We start from the raw sequence: 21711 nt of genomic DNA on the forward strand, positions 1-21711 counted from the left end.
GACCAAATGTTCCGATTCGGCGAAGAATTCTTTCCCAAATGATTTTTCTTCTTCATTCCCAACTTGAGTTTTACCAACGCCGCCGGCCTTCAAATGACTTCGGGAACTTCTGTCGCCGCGGTTCGGAGAGACCGCTCCTCGTCTGTCCACCCTTCCTCCACCATCTACAAACTTGCGCAGAGCAACACGTGCTACAAGAAGGTCCATGTTATGTCAGCTAGCGAACGCACAAGAGAAGACATCGTTGCTGTAACAACCTACAGCTCTTTGATAAGTTATTCTCTTTTTTCCCACAGGGACTATCTATCACAGTGACACACCGTTTTTTTGGATCACTAAAAACGGTTGATTCCATGGTGAATGGAATCTCCTGCATGCTCAAGGCGGGGGCTACATCTCAGGTGATATGTGTTCCCTGGAGGAGCACAGCACCAGGGTGGACTGTCAATCCAGCTCCACTCTACGTCCCACTACCACTCTAACTACGTTCCCCCAAAAACATCGTAGCATCGTCACAGTATGGTCAAGTCCCTGTTGAATATGCATATAGTGTTAGATATTTGTCATGCAGTAACGTCATCCGCCACCTATGTCCGCAACACTAAACTTCGCCCATTTCAATAACATAACAGAGATCCGTAGTCTCCTATCCCAAACCTATTCAATCCTGTGTTCACCTCTCTGGCCACAATCTCCAAGTTCAACCCCATGTACTAATCACTCGGTTAAACAGCATAAATGTTCAGAAAACCAAACAACCTCAAGCTGTTTACTTTTGTTCTGTCTACTGTTTGTGTGTTGAATAAATCAAATGTTAACCAAGCAGCCGGATTGATATCTCATTATCAGTTTAAGCTTGAAAGCTAACATCCTCTTGCTATGTTGATAATTGTGTTTCTTTTATTGTGTTTCTAAATTCTTTTCTCTGGCTACTCCAGCTTTATCTAATGTTGGCGGGGAACCAAGAGTGTCCTTTATAATTATGTCAGAACTCCTATCTCATCAATATCGTAAAGAGTTTGTGAGACTTCCTTCCTCTCAGAACAAACTCTGTAAAGTCCTCTAGCTTTTATCTACTGGTGAGGAAGAGTCCATCAGTCATGTTTGTGTTCACCTTGACCCGTTCTCCAGACATTGTGTCGCCTGCTAAGATTGTTTTGATAGTGGAGAAGGACGCCCCCCTTCCAGACACTGCTAGACGAGGACTTTTGCATGTCCAACATCCGCCCCTTCTTTCAATTGTCGCCTAAAAGGACATACCCAAATCTTACTGCAAAGATATGCATATTCTTGATTCCACTTGAAAGGAAACACTTTGAAGTTTGTGGAAATGTTAAATTAACGTAGGAGAACGTAACACATTAGATCTGGTAAAAGATAATACAAAGAAAAAAAATAAGCTTTTTATGTACTTTTTTTTCTATCATCATCTCTGAAACGCAAGAGAAAGGCCATAATGTATTATGCCAGCCCAGGCACAATATATATTTTGGCCACTAGATGGCAGCAGTGTATGTGCAACGTTTTAGACTGATCCAATGAACCGTTGCATTTCTTTTCAAAATGTTGTCTCAAGACTGCCCAAATGTTCCTAATTGGTTTATTAATACATTTTCAAGTTCATAACTGTGCACTCTCCTCAAACAATGGCATGGTATTCTTTCACCGTAATAGCTACTGTAAATTGCACAGTGCAGTTAGATTAACAAGAATTTAACCTTTCTGCCAATATCAGATATGTCTATGTCCTGGGAAATGTTCTTGTTACTTACAACCTCATGCTAATCACATTAGCCTACATTAGCTCAACCATCCCGCTGGGGACCCACCGATCCTGTAGAGGTTTTAACCCCGGTTTCTCTGTTCTCATGGTTGCTTTAAACTGAATGTGTTAATCATACCTATTCTGAATCTGTTTTGTGTGTGTGTCAGGTTAAAGGTGTCCCAGATGTGAACAGCAGGCTGATGTTGAGAAAGCTTTAGGACACCCTGCACATCCCCATTTTTGCTCTAGTGGATGCTGACCCTGGTAATACTACTCGTCCTATCACACACACACAGAGGGGTTGCGTGTCCTGCTAAGCCCACAGACCCCTCCCTATCTGATGTGTCATGTTAGTTGGAATGGGTATTGTTTGTGTCAGCGTGTTCTAGCCTAGTGGAATCATCACACTGGGGCCCCTGGACTCAATGACATCGACTGTCCCTCTCCATACAGCACCTCTCTGCTCCCCTCCTCTCTCCTCACATCGCATGGCAAGTCGCATGTGTAATGCTTTGTTCTATCTCCCCTTAGCTACATGTCTCGAAGGATAATTGCTCTGGTATGGTAGTGATTGTAGTCGCTCTCTTCTCTCTCTCTCTTCTCCCTCTTCTCTCTCTCTCTCTCTCTTCTCTCTCTCTCTCTCTTCTACCTCTTCTCTCTCTCTCTCTCTCTCTCTCTCTTCTACCTCTTCTCTCTCTCTCTCTCTTCTACCTCTTCTCTCTCTATCTCTCTCTCTTCTCCCTTTCTCTCTCTTTTCCCTCTCTCTTTCTTCTCCCTCTCGCTCTCTCTCTTCTCCCTCTCTCTCTCTTCTCCCTCTCTCTTCTCTCTCTCTCTCTCTCTCTCTCTCTTCTCTCTCTTCTTTCTCTCTTCTCCCTCTCTCTTCTCTCTCTCTCTCTCTCTCTCTTCTCTCTCTTCTTTCTCTCTTCTCTCTCTCTCTCTTCTCCCTCTCTCTCTCCTCTCTCTCTCTCTCTCTCAGGCATTGAGATCATGTGCGTCTACAAGTACAGATCAGTGATGAGTCCTCCCATGCCTATGTATTTCTGTACATTATCAAACATGGCCTGTGCAGTGTCTAACAGCTAACATGTTGCCTTTGATCACGTGCAACTACGTCAGCGAGTTTTATTGGCTGATGCTTTCACTTAACCTTGAACATAAACTTTTTTTTAATTGTTTGCAAGTATGCCCCCCACCCCCCCACTGCACAATTCATGATCACAAACATCCACATCTTCGGCTGTTTAGACATAAATGGAAGAAGCATTTACTGTGTTACAGGGTATTTCCTTCGTTTCAGTTGTAGCAAACATTATTATTATTTTTATCTTGGTATTGTCATTTAGAAGACCATCATCCAAAGCAACTTAGAGTTACGGGGGCAGGAGAAAGAGTTTGTATTGCACCTCTCAACCCGCTCAGAGAATAGCTGAAAGCAAGGTGGGTCGGTCTGTGTCGTAAACATGCCCCTAGTCTCCACTAACCTCCTCTGAAGAAACCTCCTCTGAAGGACTAAGCTTGTAGTCCTTCACTCCTGTTTTATGACACGTAAGCGCCATTCTCTGAGTGTGTTTTTAGCAGGGGAGGCTCCTCAGAGGAGGAAGGGGAGGACCATCCTCCTCAGTGAATTTCCTAAAAATAAAAATAGTGAAACATTTCAGAAGTTATCCTTTTTAGATAAAGCTATATGAAATATATTCACGTCACCAAATAATTGATTATAACACACTGTTTTGCTATGAAGGTCAACAATAGCCTCAACAGCCCTCTGTAGGGTAGCACCATGATGTAGCCGGAGGACAGCTAGCTTCTGTCCTCCTCTGGGTACATTGACTTCAATACAAAACCTAGGAGGCTAATGTTTCTCTCCCCCTTAGACTTAGACATTATTATGATGACTTCCGGAGGGCATCCTCTAACCTAACAGAGGTCTTGCAGCATGAACTGACATATATATTTTTATACTATATTCTACATTGTAGAATAATAGTGAAGACATCAAAACTATTAAATAACACATGTAGTAACTAAAAAAGTGCTTAACAAATCAAAACATACTTTAGATTTTAGATTATTCTAAGTAGACAGACACCCTTTGCCTTGATAACAGCTTTGCACACTCTTGGCATTCTCTCAACCAGTTTCATGAGGAATGCTTTTCCAACGGTCTTGAAGGAGTTCCCACGTAAGCCTAAATGCTCAAGTAAAATGGAAATGCTCAGTACATTGTTCAAGGGCAAAGTAGCCTAACTGTACAGTGCATTTTCACAAAGCATGTGCAAGGTATGATTTATTGATTGACAATTTTTTCTTTCACAAAAGCATGCGCAAGGTGTCAATTTAGGCTATTGTTAGATTTTTTTTCCCAGCAAGATATTAGGCTATTATTCAATAGGCCTAAATATTCAATAAATAAATGAATAACTGTTGAAGAAAAACGTAATTGTTCAATAAAAAAAAAGGAAACTGTACAGTGCATTTTCTGTATTTGCTGGTTAGGGTCGGGTGCGGGCCTCCGATTTTCACTTTAACATAGTCAGGCAGTTGCGGATGGGTTATTTGCAATTGAAGGTCAGGGGGGTGAACAAACAGCAGACCCGTGCATCACTAGTTTCCACAGACAGCCCAGTTCTGATCTTTTGCCAATTGTGAAAATGTAGAAAGTATTGATCTGGCTACCAGCTCTTTTGTGAAATAGATAAGATCACACCTTGTGGTCCAGGCAGAACTCTGTTTGCTCATCCCTCCTCTTGCAAATCTCTTAAGAATGCATGTTTTGTCCTTGTTGCAGATGGAAATGACGCAACAGACCAAGGTGAAAGCTGAGATCCAGTCCCTGGGGTCCATAGCCGGGTCTACCTGCCCAACAAGCTGTGCTACGGGGGCTGGATATGATCACACACTGCCACCCTGTGGTGAGATGTGGGAATTGATTTGGCTGGATTCAAGCGGTATAGTTGTGGTATAGTGGTATAGTTGCAGTGTGTTTATTTAAAAGGTAAATGTGTATTGACTGACGTTTCGTTGGTCTCATGGTAGTATCGGCTGGTCTAGTTCTATGGGAGGTTTTGCAGACTTTCCATAGAGGTTATGGTATCATCCTCAACCAAATCCTGTGGGAGTGCATTTAGACACTGTGACATACAGACACTGGCTGTTAGTAATTGTGGATCTAGTTTGGTGTGCCCACTGCGGCAGTAGGCAACCCTGTGGTTAGAGAAGCGGACCAGCAACCAGAGGGTTGCCGGTTTGAATCCCGGCTCAGACAGGACAATCTGGTGCAGAGTGAACTGGCAACCGGAGGGTAGCTGGCATCATCCTAGATACCATTGCCTGCTATTGTGCCCTTTAGCAAGGAAATTAACCTCCTATAATTGCTCCAGGGGTGCTGCACTGCAGCGCGATTTCTTCCATCCCCTCTGGGTGTGTGTCGGGGGTTGGGTTGTGAGCATAAAGGCACATTTCCGTTCTTTGTAACTTAATGGCCAATAAAGTACTGTGCATCTTAACTTAGTCAAAGGTAATGACTCCACTCGGTGCCTGTTCTGTGAGTGGTGATATACCAGTCTTTCCTATCGTCATGTGGTCAGGAAAAACTCCTCCCTCCAGCACACATGCACATCATTTCTCACTTCACATCTGCTCTGTCAGGATAACCAATAACGGAGCGTTGATGTTACGCCCATTGCTGTTAATCCACCCAATAATGTTACACCCATCGCTGTTGATCCACCCACTTCTTTTGCAATGCCCACTTTCAGACACACTCCAACTTGATGACAGCTCTGCACACTCTTGGCAAAATGCACATCAGTCAATTCAAATCTTCAATTTACTTGCAGGAGATAGAATGCTACATTGTAGCTGGTCCCATCAGATAAACTGGCACACGTAAAGGCCACAGCATGCCTCAGTTCAGCTGGCGCCTAGCCGAACCGAACAAGTATGCTTGCATTGTACTCCCTTAAAAAACCTTTGCTTTAAAAAAATTGGCAATAGTACTATTTGTCCATTTTGAGATGCCTTAGCCAGTAACACTTCCTTAAAATAGTCAGCATTAATCTATATAGATAACTCAAGAAATGTGTCATTAAAGTGGCAGTATGTCACATAGACATGTGAGTTATAGATCTATCATTCTACTTGAAAGCAAGTCGAAAAAGCAGTAGATATGATCTATGTGTGCTTTTTCTATGCTTCCCAATCTTAAATTTTGTTTTTGCTTCTTTTACTTTCGGTTTTGTACACTAGCTTCAAACAGCTGAAACAACGATATTTTTGGTTATGGAAAATATATTTAACAGCGACCGGTTTAGATGGTACAATGATTATCTACACTATATTAGCTTATTTTCTCACCTAAACTGAAATTAGGCAAACTATTAGAGTTTTAGCAACCAGGAAATGGCACCGCGATTCCTGCATGGTGCAACTTTAATGTTGATGTTTTTGCCGAGGAGATCGTAGTCGAGAAATTTTGCATCTGACTAGGATGTTTAGTGCAGTATTTCTCAAGTGCAAAAATGTGCATAATATGACAACAGGCACTTTATTGAAGAATCCCTTATGTTGACCAATCGCCGACGAGGGGGCAAAGACTTAAAAAAAAATATTGTGCCGAAAAGCCCCCCAAAACCTTGCCGATGTCCAAAACGAGCAAATTCGTCACAAAATGTCGTCATAATATGCACAAACTTTTCTGAACTGTTTCAGCTGGGAAGTATGCTAACCTCACCAGGTGGCAGTGAATATTTCCTGTAACAAATTCTGCGTAAGCCTATCAAAGTTTAGGAGGATTATACAACGTGTGAGTTTACATTCGTACATCGGGGGAAAGAAATGACGTTGAAGACGCTTGTGGTCTTGTAAAACAGCTGTAATTGACTGCTTACTGCTATCACTAATTGGTGGTGAGATGCACTAAGGCGATAAGGCCTGAGACGACGAGATACAATAGCCGCAAGTTCGAACTCCTCACAGGGCAAGGTATTTTATTTGAGGGAAATAATGCTACACTATTGGTCCTGGAGTCAAGTAACACATACGTGACAAAGTAGATGGTCAGTACAGGTGCATCAAAGCTGGGACCGAGAGACTGAAAAACAGCTTCTATCGCAAGGCCATCAGACTGAGAGGCTGCTGCCTACATACAGACTTGAAATCATTGGCCACTTAAATAAATGGATCGCTAGTCACTTTAAATAATGCCACTTTAATATTGTTTACGTGTATTACATTACTCATCTCGTGTGTACACTGTATCTTATACCATCTATTGCATCTTGCCTGTGCCACTTGGTCGTCGCTCATCCATACATTTACATGTACATATTCTTATTCCATCCCTTTAGATTTGTATGTATTGGGTAGTTGTTGTGGAATTGTTAGATTACTCGTGAGATATTACTGCACTGTCGGAACTGGAAGCACAAGCATTTCGCTACACTCGAGTTAACATCTGCTAACCATGTGTATGTGACCAATACAATTTGATTTGATTTGCGATGGTTATAAAAATGCATGTAAACCATTGTACATGTAAGTGTAGGCCTATACATCTATGTAATATAGCCTATATTAGTGACTATTATTTATGTAACAGAGCCAGTTGCCTATGTGTCTGGTGATGCACACTCACTCACACAAAACACACACTAAGTTATCACACACACACACACGCACGCACACACACACACACACACACACACACACACACACACACACACACACACACACACACACACACACACACACACACACACACACACACACACACACACACACACACACACACACACACACACACACACACACACACAAGCAACTCACACACAAACACAGCCCACACTGCTGTCCCATGTTATAGAGAAATGAAACTACTGGACACTTCCCGTTTCACACTGTGTATTTAAATACTGTATTCTCGACATAGCTCATTCTACTATTTCTAATACTGCATGCAAGAAAATGGAAAAATCCAGTATTTACATAAATATATGCAGTTTAAAAACAGTGTAACTAAAATTGTATAACACACACATTTATTTCAATACTGGATTCTTGACATAGCGCACTCTAATATATATCTAAACTCAGCAGAAAAAGAAACGTCCTCTCACTGTCAACTGCTTTTATTTTCAGCAAACTTAACATGTGTAAATATTTGTATGAACATAAGATTCAACAACTGAGACATAAACTGAACAAGTTCCACAGACATGTGACTAACAGAAATTGAATAATGTGTCCCTGAACAAAGAGGGGGTCAAAATCAAAAGTAACAGTCAGTATCTGGTGTGGCCACCAGCTGCATTAAGTACTGCAGTGCATCTCCTCCTCATGGACTGCACCAGATTTGCCGGTTCTTGCTGTGAGATGTTACCCCACTCTTCCACCAAGGCACCTGCAAGTTCCTGGACATTTCTGGGGGAAAGGCCTTAGCCCTCACCCTCTGATCCAACAGGTCCCAGATGTGCTCAATGGGATTGAGATCCGGGCTCTTCGCTGGCCATGGCAGAACACTGACATTCCTGTCTTGCAGGAAATCACGCACAGAATGAGCAGTATGGCTGGTGGCATTGTCATGCTGGAGGGTCATGTCAGGATGAGCCTGCAGGAAGGGTACCACATGAGGGAGGAGGATGTCTTCCCTGTAACGCACAGCGTTGAGATTGCCTGCAATGACAACAAGCTCAGTCCGATGATGCTGTGACACACCGCCCGAGACCATGATGGACACTCCACCTCCAAATCGATCCCGCTCCAGAGTATAGGCCTCGGTGTAACGCTCATTCCTTTGACGATAGATACGAATCCTGGTGAGACAAAACCGCGACTTGTCCGAGAAGAGCACTTTTTGCAAGTCATGTCTGGTCCAGCGATGGTGGGCTTGTGCGCATAGACGACGTTGTTGCCGGTGATGTCTGGTGAGGACCTGCCTTACAACAGGCTTATAAGCCCTCAGTCCAGCCTCTCAGCCTATTGCAGACAGTCTGAGCACTGATGGAGTGATTGTGCGTTACTGGTGTAACTCGGGCAGTTGTTGTTGCCATCCTGTACCTGTCCTGCAGGTGTGATGTTCGGATGTACCGATCCTGTGCAGGTGTTGTTACACGTGGTCTGCCACTGTGAGGACGATCAGCTGTCCGTCCTGTCTCTCTGTAGTGCTGTCTTAGGCGTCTCACAGTACAGACTTTGCAATTTATTGCCCTGGCCACATCTGCAGTCCACATGCCTCCTTGCAGCATGCCTAAGGCACGTTCCTCCAGATGAGCAGGGACCCTGGGCATCTTTCTTTTCAAGTCAGTAGAATGGCCTCTTTAATGTCCTAAGAGTTCATAACTAACCTTAATTGCCTACCGTCTGTAAGCTGTTAGTGTCTTAACGACCGCTCCACATGTGCATGTTCATTCATTGTTTATGGTTCATTGAACAAGCATGGGAAACAGTTTTTAAACCCTTTACAATGAAGATCTGTGAAGTTATTTGGATATTTACGAATTATCTTTAAAAGACAGGGTCCTGAAAAAGAGACGTTTCTTTTTTGCTGACTTTACTTCTGTGCAAATAATTCTTAGTATAGCTTATGTAAATTCATCTGGTGTACATACATATTGCATTTGTATTTTTTATAATTTCTTGTATATTTAAATGTTTAAATTATTTGTGTACTTGTTTGACATTCTAAGGCATTGTTACAGTAGGAGCTAGTAACAAGCATTTTGCTGCACCCCATTTAAAATCTGCTAAACTGTGTATGCGAGCAATACACTTTGATTCGTTGTCTACAGGGAAAAAGTCCATTCGGAAAGTATTCAGACCCCTTGACTTTTTCCACATTTTGTTACATTACAGCCTTATTCTAAAATTGATTAAATTGTTTTTTTCCCCTTATCAATCTACACACAATACCCCATAATGACAAAGCAAAAACAGGTTTGTAGAAATTTTTGCAAATGTATAATAAAAAAAACAACTGAAATATTGCATTTACATGTATTCAGACCCTTTTCTCACTACTTTGTTGAAGCACCTTTGGCAGCAATTACATCCCTGAGTCTTCTTGGGTATGACGTTACAAGTTTGGCACACCTGTATTTGGGGAGTTACTCCCATTCTTCTCTGCAGAGCCTCTCAAGCTTTGTCAGGTTGGATCGGGAGCGTCACTGCAAAGCTATTTTTACGTCTCTCCAGAGATGTTCGAGTCCAGGCTCTGGCTGGGTCACTGAAGGACATTCAGAGACTTGTCCTGAAGACACTCCTGCATTGTCTTGGCTGTGTGCTTAGGTCCGTTGTCCTGTTGGAAGGTGAACCTTTGCCCCAGTCTGAGGTCCTCAGCGCTCTGGAGCAGGTTTTCATCAAGGAACTCTTGGTACTTTGCTCCGTTCATCTTTGCCTCGATCCTGACTAGTCTCCCAGTCCCTGCCGCTGAAAAACATCCCCACAGTATGATGCTGCCACCACCATGCTTCACTGTAGGAATGGTGCCAGGTTTCCTCCAGACGTGATGTTTGGTATTCAGGCCAAAGAGCTAAATCTTGGTTTCATCAGACCAGAAAATCTTGTTTCTCATTGTTTGAGAGTCCTTTAGGTGCCTTTTGGCAAACTCAAAGTGGGCTATCATGTGCCTTTTACTGAGGAGTGGCTTCCATCTGGCCACGCTACCATAAACGCCTGACTGGTGGAGAGCAGCAGAGATGGTTGTCCTTCTAGAAGGTTCTCCCATCTCCACAGAGGAACTCTGGAGCTCTGTCAGAGTGACCATCGGGTTCTTGGTCACCTCACTGACCAAGGCCCTTCCCCTCTGATTTCTCAGTTTGGCTGGGCGGCCAGCTCAAGGAAGAGTCTTGGTTGTTCCAAACTTCTACCATTTAAGAATGATGGAGGCCACTGTGTTCTTGGGGATCTTCAACGCTGCAGACTTTGTTGGTACCTTTCCCCAGATCTGTGCCTTGACACAATCCTGTCTTAGAGCTCTACGGACAATTCCTTCAACCTCATGGCTTGGTTTTTACTCTGACATACACTGTCAACTGCGGGACATTATATAGAAAGGTGTATGCCTTTTCAAATCATGTCCAATCAATTGAATTTACCACAGGTGGAGTTGTAAAAACATCTCAAGTTGTAAAAATATCTCAAGGATGATCAAAAAGAACAGAAAAGATGAAAAGAAGAGGGAAGAAATAAACCCAACAACAACTTTCTCTTCATAATTCATCCAACAAAATATTAAAGAGCTCAATTTCAAAATTCAATTTCAAATGTTTTATTTGTAATAAATGTGCAAAAAATGTGTAAAAAACGGTTTTTACACTGTCATTATGGGGTATTATGTGTAGATTGATGAGGATTTTGGAAAAAGTCAAGGGGTCTGAATACTTTTCGAATGCACTGTATAGTCTACGGGTTAACCATCCAAGTTTCACCAGCCAAGTTTGGTGTGGTCTCTCTTTTTTGCTGCTTATCAGAGAGAAAACAGGTTGTCAATTGCCACCCACTGACTTGACATTTATATATACAATTCTGACATTTATATTATTCTACGTAAATAAAAAAAGACAATATCCAAATGCAAATGTTTAGCTATTATTAATAATATCATGAATTTGACATACTATTTATAGGGCTAGGCGCTAGCTGCCACATAATAGGGCATCAGAAGTATTGACTCCTTTATTAAGGAAATGCTCTAGCTATCTAGGTAACGTTAGCTATATGCTTCTGGATATGACTAGCTAGCTATCATGATTAGTTCTATGGTGTTTGCTCTGAAAGGCAAACGAAAATAGATTGCTTTCTGAAGGAAGCCTGCAAATTGTTGCACAGTTTAATCTGAACTAAGCTATAGTTTTGTCATTAAAAATCATCCCCATCAAATTGGCCAGTGTTACCTAGTGTTGATTTTTCAGTGTAACATTTGAGTGTTGATTCGGGTGTTAAATGATCTCTGTAAGTGTTACATTAACACTCATTGGTGTAAAAGAACCCCGGTGTTAATAACCAGAGTTGAGTTTGAGAATGTGAATGTGTCAGTTTTACTCTGTGGAGAGTAAAACATTCCCATCCAAACCACGCCCATCATTATCATATTGCTCAGCCTGCTCTATTGCAGTTCGATTTTTAGGGGTTCAAGTGAAGTTGGGAAACCTATTGTTATTTTCTGAAATATTTTTCTTGATGGTCAAAAAACGAAACAAACTTTTTTTCTAGACTGAACAAAAATGTAAACTCAACATTTGTTGGCCCCATGTTTCATTAGCTGAAATAAAATATCCCTGAAATGTTCCATATACACAAAAAGCTTATTTCTCTCAAAATTTGTGCACAAAATTTCTTTACATCCCTTAGTGAGCATTTCTCCTTTGCCAAGATAATCCATCCACCTCACAGGTATGGAATATCAAGAAGCTGATTAAACAGCATGATCATTACACAGGTGCACCTTGTGCTAAGGACAAGAAAAGGTCACTCTAAAATGTGCAGTTTTGTTACACAACACAATGCCACAAGTTTTGAGGGAGGATTGTCCACCAGAATTGAATGTTAATTTCTCTACCATAAGTCACCTCCAATGTTGTTTTATAGAATTTGGCAGTACGTCCAACCGGCCTCACAACCGCAGACCACGTGTAACCACACCAGCCCAGGACCTCCACATCCAGCTTTTTCACCTGCTGGATCATCTGAGACCAGCCACCCGGACAGCTGATGAAGATGTGGGTTTGCACAACCGAATAATTTCTGCAAAACTTTCAGACACCATCTCAGGGAAGTTCATCTGAGTGCTTGTCGTCCTCACCAGGGTCTTGACCTGACTGCAGTTTGGCCTCGTAACTGACTTCAGTGGGCAAATGCTCACCTTCGATGGCCACTTGCACGCTGGAGACGTGTGCTCTTCACGAATTAATCTCGGTTTCAACTGTACCAGATGTCAGACAGCGTGTATGACGTTGTGTGAGCGAGTGGTTTACTGATGTCAACGTTGTGAACAGAATGCCCTATGGTGGTGGTTGGGTTATGGTATAGGCAGGCATAAGCTACAGACAAACAAACAAACACATTTGCATTTTATGACTGGCAATTTAAATGCACAGAGATACTGTGACTAGATCCTGATGCCCATTGTCGTGCCATTCATCCGCCGCCATCACCTCATGTTTCAGAATGATAATGCACGGCCCATGTGCATGGATCTGTACACAATTCCAGGAAGCTGAAAATGTCCCAGTTCTTCCATGACCTGCATACTCACCAGACATGTCATCCATTGAGCATGTTTGGGATGCTCTGGATCGACGTGTACGACAGCGTGTTCCAGTTCCTGCCAATATCCAGCAACTTCGCACGGCCATTGAAGTGGAGTGGGGCAACATTCCACAGGTCACAATCAATAGCCTGATCAACTCTATATAAGGGAGATGTGTTGCGCTGCATGAGGCAAATGGTGGTCACACCAGATACTGACTGGTTTTCTGATCCACACCCTACCTTTTCTTTAAGGTATCTGTGACCAACAGATGCATATCTGTATTCCCAGTCATGTTAAATCCATAGATTAGGGCCGAATTAATGTATTTAAATTTACTGATTTCCTTACATGAAAAAGAAAAGCAGAGCCGCATACTCTAGAAGCTCAGATGAAATCATTTAATAATCTAATATCCAACGTTTCGACAGACTAGCTGTCTTCATGAGGGTATAATGATTTCCTTACGTGAACTGTAACTCAGCAAAATATTTTAAATTGTTGCATGTTGAGTATATATTTTTGTTCAGTGTATTTTCATATTTTCCTCATAGGCCTACACAATTAAATCAAAGATGGATACATGTATTTAAGTTAATCAAATGTCTTTCTGTTGTTGCCTGTAGAGTCAGAGCAGGGGGTCCAGCTACCCCAAGGCCACCCAATGCCGCATGCTGGCCAGCCGGTGTGCTCCAAATTCCACTTCCTGGTGGCTGAAATGGTGCAGAAGAACACCAACGTGGTGAGGGAGGCCCGCATCGAGCTGTCAGAGGACATCCAGGACAGGAGCACGGTCCACACAGGTCAAAATGCGACCGGTCTTTGACCTTTTCCACTCAGTTGTGTAAGCAGTTATGTGTGTGTTAGGAAAGCTTGGTGTGGCTAGTCACCTTTCAAGAAGTCCCAGGACATTTGTCATACTACAACTATTCCAGTAGAACTATTAGTATAGGAAAAGCTACCTAGGTGAGGTGGAAGTGGTTTTGCTACTGTAGGAGTCTAGTTGATCACTCTTTTGAAACAGTGTTTATCCCCCTTTATTGATACAGAGAAGTCTGAGTCCAAGGTGTGTCCCACTGTGGGTCCCGATCAATGCTGACAGGGCCGACCCAGGCACCCTGAAGAACATGCGGAAACAGCGCCCCCCCTAAGGTCTCTCACTTCCTACGAGACAATCTGCACGAAGGTAAGCACCTGCTCACATGTGACCTGGTACACTTGGGGCTACATGTTATATTTTTGTGTAACGACTGTTTAGGCATCCCTGATTTTAGAAAGAGGCTGCATCCAAACTACAGTGACAAAGACCTTACCCGTCGTATTTCTCTTGCAGCGTGTGCCAACTTCCACTACGACAAGTTCTTTGAGAAGAAGATTGACGCCAGGAAGAAAGAGCACAGCTACCGGATGTTTAAGACGGTGGAAGGGCGCGCCACGTCCTTCCCCATGGCAGACAACTACTCAGCGTCGCTTCTCACGAAGAGAGACGTGTCTGTGTGGTGCAGCAATGACTACCTAGGCATGAGCCGACGACCCAGCGTCTTCCAGGCCGTGATGTGAGAGGGGCACGCAGGTCACAGGAACCGTAGATAGTTGATTAAGGATGGTTTAAGATGGATGGAGGTTGACTAGATGGACAGAGAGTCTAGCCATAGGCATGCAGTTATAACAATGTGTTCATCTTAGAAATGTGTAGTTTCACTCATAGTTTTCCAGACAAGACGACAATCTCTTATCTCTTTCTGTAGGGATACATTACAGAAGCACAGCGCGTGAGCAAGAGGACCACGGAACATCTCATGGACCAGTAAGTGCCATGTCGACTTGGAGTACGAGCTGGCCGACCTGCACGGCAAAGACGCTGCGTTGCTCTTCACTTCCCACCACAGTGTTCACTCTGGGTAATATACTGCCAGGTACTGACACTGATTCTGACACGACTGATTCAAACGTAGTAGTCTTTCATACCCTTATTCTTTCCGTGTTCTATAGTAGCTTCATTTTACATTCTATGACATGCTCGCGGACAAAATGAGCTCTTAATTATCTGCATTAAAAACAGCAATTTTGTTTTTCCTGCTCCCAGGTTGTGACATGTACTCTGATGCAGGGAACCATGCATCAGTGATGCAAGGTATAAGGAACAGCGGGGCCAAGAAGTGAATCTTCCATCACAACGACATCAAACATCTAATAGAGCTGCTACGGAAGTCTGACCCTACCACCCTTATGATTGTGTCCTTTGAGACTGTGCACTCCATGGACGCAGATAGCAATGCAGATAGCCCGGTTAGCCAATGTGCGGGAGCACTGGTTGGTCGGCCCAATTGAGGTAGTATGTACATGAATGTATAGTTAAAGTGACTATGCATATATGATAAACAGATAGTAGCAGCAGCGTAAAAAAAGGGGTTGGGGGGAACACAATGCAAATAGTCCGGGTAGCCATTTGATTACCTGTTCAGGAGTCTTATGGCTTGGGGGTAAAAACTGTTGAGAAGCCTTTTTGTCCTAGACTTGGCACTCCGGTACCGCTTGCCATGCGGTAGTAGAGAGAACAGTCTATGACTGGGGTGGCTGGGGTCTTTGAAAATTTTTAGAGCCTTCCTCTGACACCGCCTGGTATAGAGGTCCTGGATGGCAGGAAGCTTAGCCCCAGTGATGTACTGGGCCGTACGCACTACCCTCTGTAGTGCCTTGCGGTCAGAGGCCGAGCAATTGCCGTACCAGGCAGTGATGCAACCAGTCAGGATGCTCTCGATGTTGCAGCTGTAGAACCTTTTGAGGATCTCAGGACCCATGACAAATCTTTTTAGTTTCCTGAGGGGGAATAGGCTTTGTCGTGCCCTCTTCACGACTGTCTTGGTGTGTTCGGACCATTCTAGTTTGTTGTTGATGTGGACACCAAGGAACTTGAAACTCTCAACCTGCTCCACTACAGCCCCGTTGATGAGAATGGGGGTGTGGTCGGTCCTCCTTTTCCTGTAGTCAACAATCATCTCCTTAGTTTTGGTTACGTATTCTGGCACCACCCGGCCAGGTCTCTGACCTCCTCCCTATAGGCTGTCTCGTCTTGAAAGTTGAAAGTACTACTTATGTCGTTTTTGGGGTTTTCTGTACTGAACTATTTATATTTTTGACAACTTTTACTTTTACTTCACTACTGTACATACACCGAAAGAAAATAATGTACTTTTTACTCCATACATTTTACCTGAGCCCCAAAAGTACATTTTAAAATTATCTAATTCACACACTTATCAAGAGAATATCCCTGGTCTTCCCCACTGCCTCTGATATGGCGGACTCACTAAACACTCGCTTCGTTTGTAAATGATGTCTGAGTGTTGGAGTGTGCCCCTGGCAAGAAAATAGTGCCGCCTGGTTTGCTTAATATAAGGTATTGATTTTATCATTTATAATGATTTATACTTTTACTTTTGATATATTTGAGCATTTACATTTACTATTTATACTTAAGTATATTTAAAACCAAATACTTAGACTTTTAGACTTTTACCCAAGTAGTATTTTTTTACTGGGTGACTTTCACTTTTACTTGACTCATTTTCTATTAAGGTATCTTTACTTTTACTTAAGTATGACAATTGGATACTTTTTCCACCGCTGTTTACTACTCAAACAAACAAATATTTGATTTATTATTATTTTTCAATCCAAACAAATCATACACACATTAAATGAGAAGTCACAATACATTAAAAGCAATTTCCCTAATGTGTACTGCATATACAAAACGTGTCTGTCTTGAGGTTGTTTTGTGGTTGTTTTCTAGGTGCTGTGTGTCCTCTGGATGAGATGTGTGACGTGTCCCATGATTTTGGGGATATTACGTTTGTGGACGAGGTACATGCTGTGGGGTTGTATGGGGCCATGGGAGGTATCGGAGACAGGGACGGCATCAGGCACAAGATGGACATCATCTCAGGAACACTCGGTAAGATGACTTGGGGCTAGCTGATAATGATGTGATTTCATTTTTTTTATAGTTCACAAACCTTCATTCAGGAAGTGGATGAACATTTGAAAAATATGTTTCAAAAAATTGCAACAATTTATGGTTGAGAACAATCTCCAAAAGAGAAAAAAAGCTCAAATTAATATTGGTGTTATCAAATATTTAACTCACCCAGACCATCATATTAATTAAATACATCTTTACCTGGTTTATGCCTTACCTTACCTAATTTATTCTTTCCAGGTAGGGCGCTTGGTTTTGTTGGCGGCTACATCGTCGGTACCAACCCCCTGGTGGACACTGTACGCTCCTACGCAGCAGGCTTCGTCTTCACCTCGCTGCCCCTCATGCTGTTGGCCGGGGCCGGAAACACCAAAGGAACGTCAAGCTGCTGCTGCGCCAGATGCTGATGGACTCAGACCACGGTCCACTGCCCCAGCCACATCATCCCTGTCAGGGTAAGACTGGCCTGTTAATCGAGATTCAAACCATGGAAACGAGAGACGAAAATTCTATCAACGTTGGATGTTATATTTCATCCCTGAAGAAAGCATTTTATATTATCACCTGATGATTCATCTTTGACCCCTTGTTCCAGGTGGTGGACGCTGCGAAGAATACAGAGGTGTGTGACATCATGATGTCTCGCTACACCATCTACGTGCAAGACATCAAGTACCCAATGGTGGCCCGGGGAGAGGAGGGCCTCCGCATCGCCCCCACCCCACATCACACACCCCAGATGATGCAGTACTTTTTCAGTAAGCACACACCCCAATGAGTCTTTGTGGTTTTGAATCCAGTAGTTACAAATGTGATTGATTAAATATGAATATTTTTCTCTCCACAGAGCATCTGGTGAAGGCCTGGAAGGAGGTAGGTCTGGAGCTGAAGCTCCACTCGTCATGGGAGTGTAACTTCTGCCAGCAGCCTCTAGACTTTGAGCTGATGACAGAGCGAGAAAAGTCCTTCTTCATCGGCATGAGTAACATGATATGGGCCTAACATTTTAACCCCAGAAACGATAGACCTCTTCCCCATATAAAATCTCTATTTCTCTATTTGTTCTCTTATCTATGTATAATTCTATCACCATCTATGAAATATTCTCATTTACAAGTAAATGGTTGGGGAAAGGTATGCTTTTGCTATTATGTTGTGTTTGGAGCAACTGGAAATGATATTCTTTAACATTATCTCAACCAAATATCAGCTTTGACAAACATTAAATATAACCTCTGCTCTGCCACACCTCGCCGGAGGGATTCGGCAAATCTGCAACCACTGTGAGCGCACATACTTTGTATAACTCTTTTCTCTACGCATTTGATGTTTTTCTGACACGGAGAACTTGGATACAGTTGGTCCAAAGGAATAGAACTTACAGGCATTCAATGTTTTTCAGAAGTTACAAAATGCATTTCTATGTCAATATGTCAGTCCTTTTCGCTTCCGTCGATGTTAACCTCGGGGTGTGCCTATTCCTCTAACAGCACCCTTGAGCCGACACCTAAATCATAGTAAAATCCCCCTCTTAACTGCGTCTCAACATGTTGAAGAATGTAGCATTGTGCCCCTTTCAAAACACTACCGTTTTCACTCTGGGCCTTCGATAATTGCTCCTTTGACATTAGCGAAAGACTCTCAGGCGGAGCAGAACAAGTCACCTCTTGAATTGACTGCACTCATTCACTGTTTTGACTCCAACTAATCTCGGTTTAGTCGGCTTCAAATGGAGAGTCAACACTCCAGCATATTACACATTAGTGCTTCACCGATTCAGAAAACGCTAATGTCCTCAGAGGCAATTCATTTTGCAGCATTCACAATACACACAGACCAAACACATTAAAAAAAAAACATTAAAATAGGCAAAGGATATTTATAAGCAAGTAGACTGGATAAGTGCAGGTTTATGATAGAAATGTCAAAAATGGCCTGCTTGAACATGTTAATTAACGTGCAAGTGCTAAAGTGCTATTACTCCAACATTTTATTAAGTTGCAGTATTGAATTCGAAATAAAAGAGTGCCTGGCTCTGTTCGTTTGGACTTTTGGTTGCCTACACTTGCCGCCAGAGAGGAGGTGCTGGAATTTGGGGTGGAGTTGGCGGTAAGTGTCAAATACTATCATTGGCCTTCTTGGAGGGCTCTTGCACAGCCAATTCTTCCGTGCGACCTTGGCATAAGCTTGAGCTCAACATGCAATTTCCATTTGTTCCTTATTACTTTTACACTTCATATGCATAAGGCCACTTGGTCATGAGACAGTTTATAACTCGGGTCACTACTTGGGGTTCCATTTGACATACTATCAAAGTTTGTGAATATCCTCGTGATCGTAGCATATTCACACCGCATAGTGGAGCTGATCAGTATATTCAACATGCCTTTCTTCGTTCCACCAGAGGGCGCACCAGCGCGCCTTATTTCAAGGAGTTGGGTTGCCTCATTTACCGTGAGTGCAGCAATTGCAATGTGACACTAGACGGGAATAATGCAACACGCACCATCTCCTTGGTCCAAGGGTTAATCAATGTATTGAAGACATGCCATATAAACCATTTTAATGTTAATGTTAATTTGTCAGGATATAAATACGAAAGAAATAATCTAATTTCGTCTGTCTACATTTTCTAGTGTAGGGTTGAAGCCGTTTTAACAACGTGAAAAAAGTGCCATGGTTAAAGCCGTCTCTCTATTATTTATGAGGGTTACCAGAAGAGGCTGGTGGGAGGAGCTATAGGGGAACGGGCTCGTTGGAATGGCTGGAATGGAATTCATGGAACGGTATCAAACACATCAACCGCATCGACCACGCCATTACAATGAGCCTGTCCTCATATAGCTCCTCCCACCAGCCTCGTCTGCTACACACTTAACATCTGCACATGACAAGAGCGTGTACATAATGGGGTGAGTGAGAGGGTTCAAAGCAACGCTCTCGACAGACAAGCCAGGATCCTGCAAATCAAAGATATTCCTGCTGTTCCTGAGAGAGAGAGAGAGAGAGAGAGAGAGAGAGAGAGAGAGAGAGAGAGAGAGAGAGAGAGAGAGAGAGAGAGAGAGAGAGAGAGAGAGAGAATTACCATGAGCTCACATTCTGAGAGTATTATGTAATTGGAATGCTTCTCTGAGTGCACTAGTCAAGCGACCAGCACCACTTCATGCAAAGCCAGGCATTGTTGATCATAATGAGATTCTCATGCCACTGCAGCAGTGAGAGACTGTGTTTATATCCTTTTTTTAAATCATTTTGAGTTATGATTTTATTATTTAATATGTTATTGTTTTGTGTATGCAATCGGCTACAGGACAGCAGTCATCTGGTTTTAATACACAGCAATATTCAGAGTGCATTTCATTATGATATGCATGTAAAATATGTTTACTTTAATTTACTTTGAAATATGTATGACACTATGTATGGCATTTACCTAGTAATAACCATGTGATTTTCATGTTATGGTTTCAAAAGAGGCTGAATCAAAGCTGTTGAATCAAGTAAATGTTTGACTCCATCCCAAAACACGAACCCAATCTCAGTCTCTAATTTCCCGCTCCAGAATGTCATTCACAGAGTAAACTTTCCTGGCTCTTAGTGCACTTGGCAGAATGTTCTGTACACTACTTTCTGCATTTGACCAAATTGTCTTACACCTACATCATTCATCACAGATTAAATGCACACCCTGCAGTTCCTTATCAGGGCAGAACAGAGGCAGGACCCATGCCTCTGCACTGCACACTCTCTGGGGAGAAAACTGGGTGCATGCATGTGGGTGAGAAGACAACACACGTGTGTGAGAGAGAGAGAGAGAGAGAGACAGAGACAGAGAGAGAGAGAAGAGAGAGAGAGAGAGAGAGAGAAGAGAGAGAGAGAGACAGAGGGAGGGAAAGTGAGAGAGAGAGAGAGAGAGAGAGAGAGCGCAGGTTCAGCTCTGCTCCCCTCCATTTTGCGTTAATCCTGCGAGCGCTGCACATCTGTGTCTCCCCCACTCACGTGCACAGACAGATGAGCTGAATGGCTGGCTTCCCATTGCACTCACACAAACACACTCTTTCCCTCTCTCTCTTTAGCACACACACACATTCTCTTTCTCTCACACACAAAAACAGACACTGAGGGTGGTCCTGCGGATTCTTGCCACTGCAATCATCGTCTTTGTAGTCCACAATGTGATGATAACAAAACACAAAATCACGTGCTTCTTTTTCTGAAAGAAAGAGAGCAAAATATCTCTTCTGGCAAGACATACAGTACCAGTCAAAAGTTTGGACACACCTACTCATTCTCTACATTGTAGAACAGTGAGGACATCAAAACTATGAAATAACACATTTGGAATCATGTAGTAACCAAAAAAGTGTTAAACAAATAAAAATATATTTTAGATTTTAGATTCTTCAAAATAGCCACCCTTTGCCTTGATAACAGCTTTGCACTCTCTTGGCATTCTCTCAACCAGCTTCACCTGGAGTGCTTTCCAACTCTTGGAGGAGTTCCCACATATGCTGAGCACGTGTTGGCTACTTTTTCTTCACTCTTCACAACTCATCCCAAACCATCTCAACTTGGTTGAGGTCGGGTGATTGTGGATTTCAAGTCATCTGATGCAGCACTCCATCACTCTCCTTCTTGGTCAAAAATCCTTTACACAGCCTGGACGTGTGTTTTGGGTCATTACCATGCTGAAAAACAAATTATAGTCCCACTAAGAGC

The 21711-nt window shown here is 42.8% G+C and overlaps 1 pseudogene; it reads left to right on the top strand.

Moving 5' to 3' along the window:
• The first annotated feature begins 4559 nt into the window (after nt 1–4559).
• Nucleotides 4560–17994, top strand: LOC120058749 (annotated as a pseudogene).
• The last annotated feature ends 3717 nt before the right edge of the window (nt 17995–21711 follow it).

The sequence above is a fragment of the Salvelinus namaycush genome, chromosome 14 (genome assembly GCF_016432855.1).
Source record: "Salvelinus namaycush isolate Seneca chromosome 14, SaNama_1.0, whole genome shotgun sequence".
Classification (NCBI taxonomy): domain Eukaryota; kingdom Metazoa; phylum Chordata; class Actinopteri; order Salmoniformes; family Salmonidae; genus Salvelinus; species Salvelinus namaycush.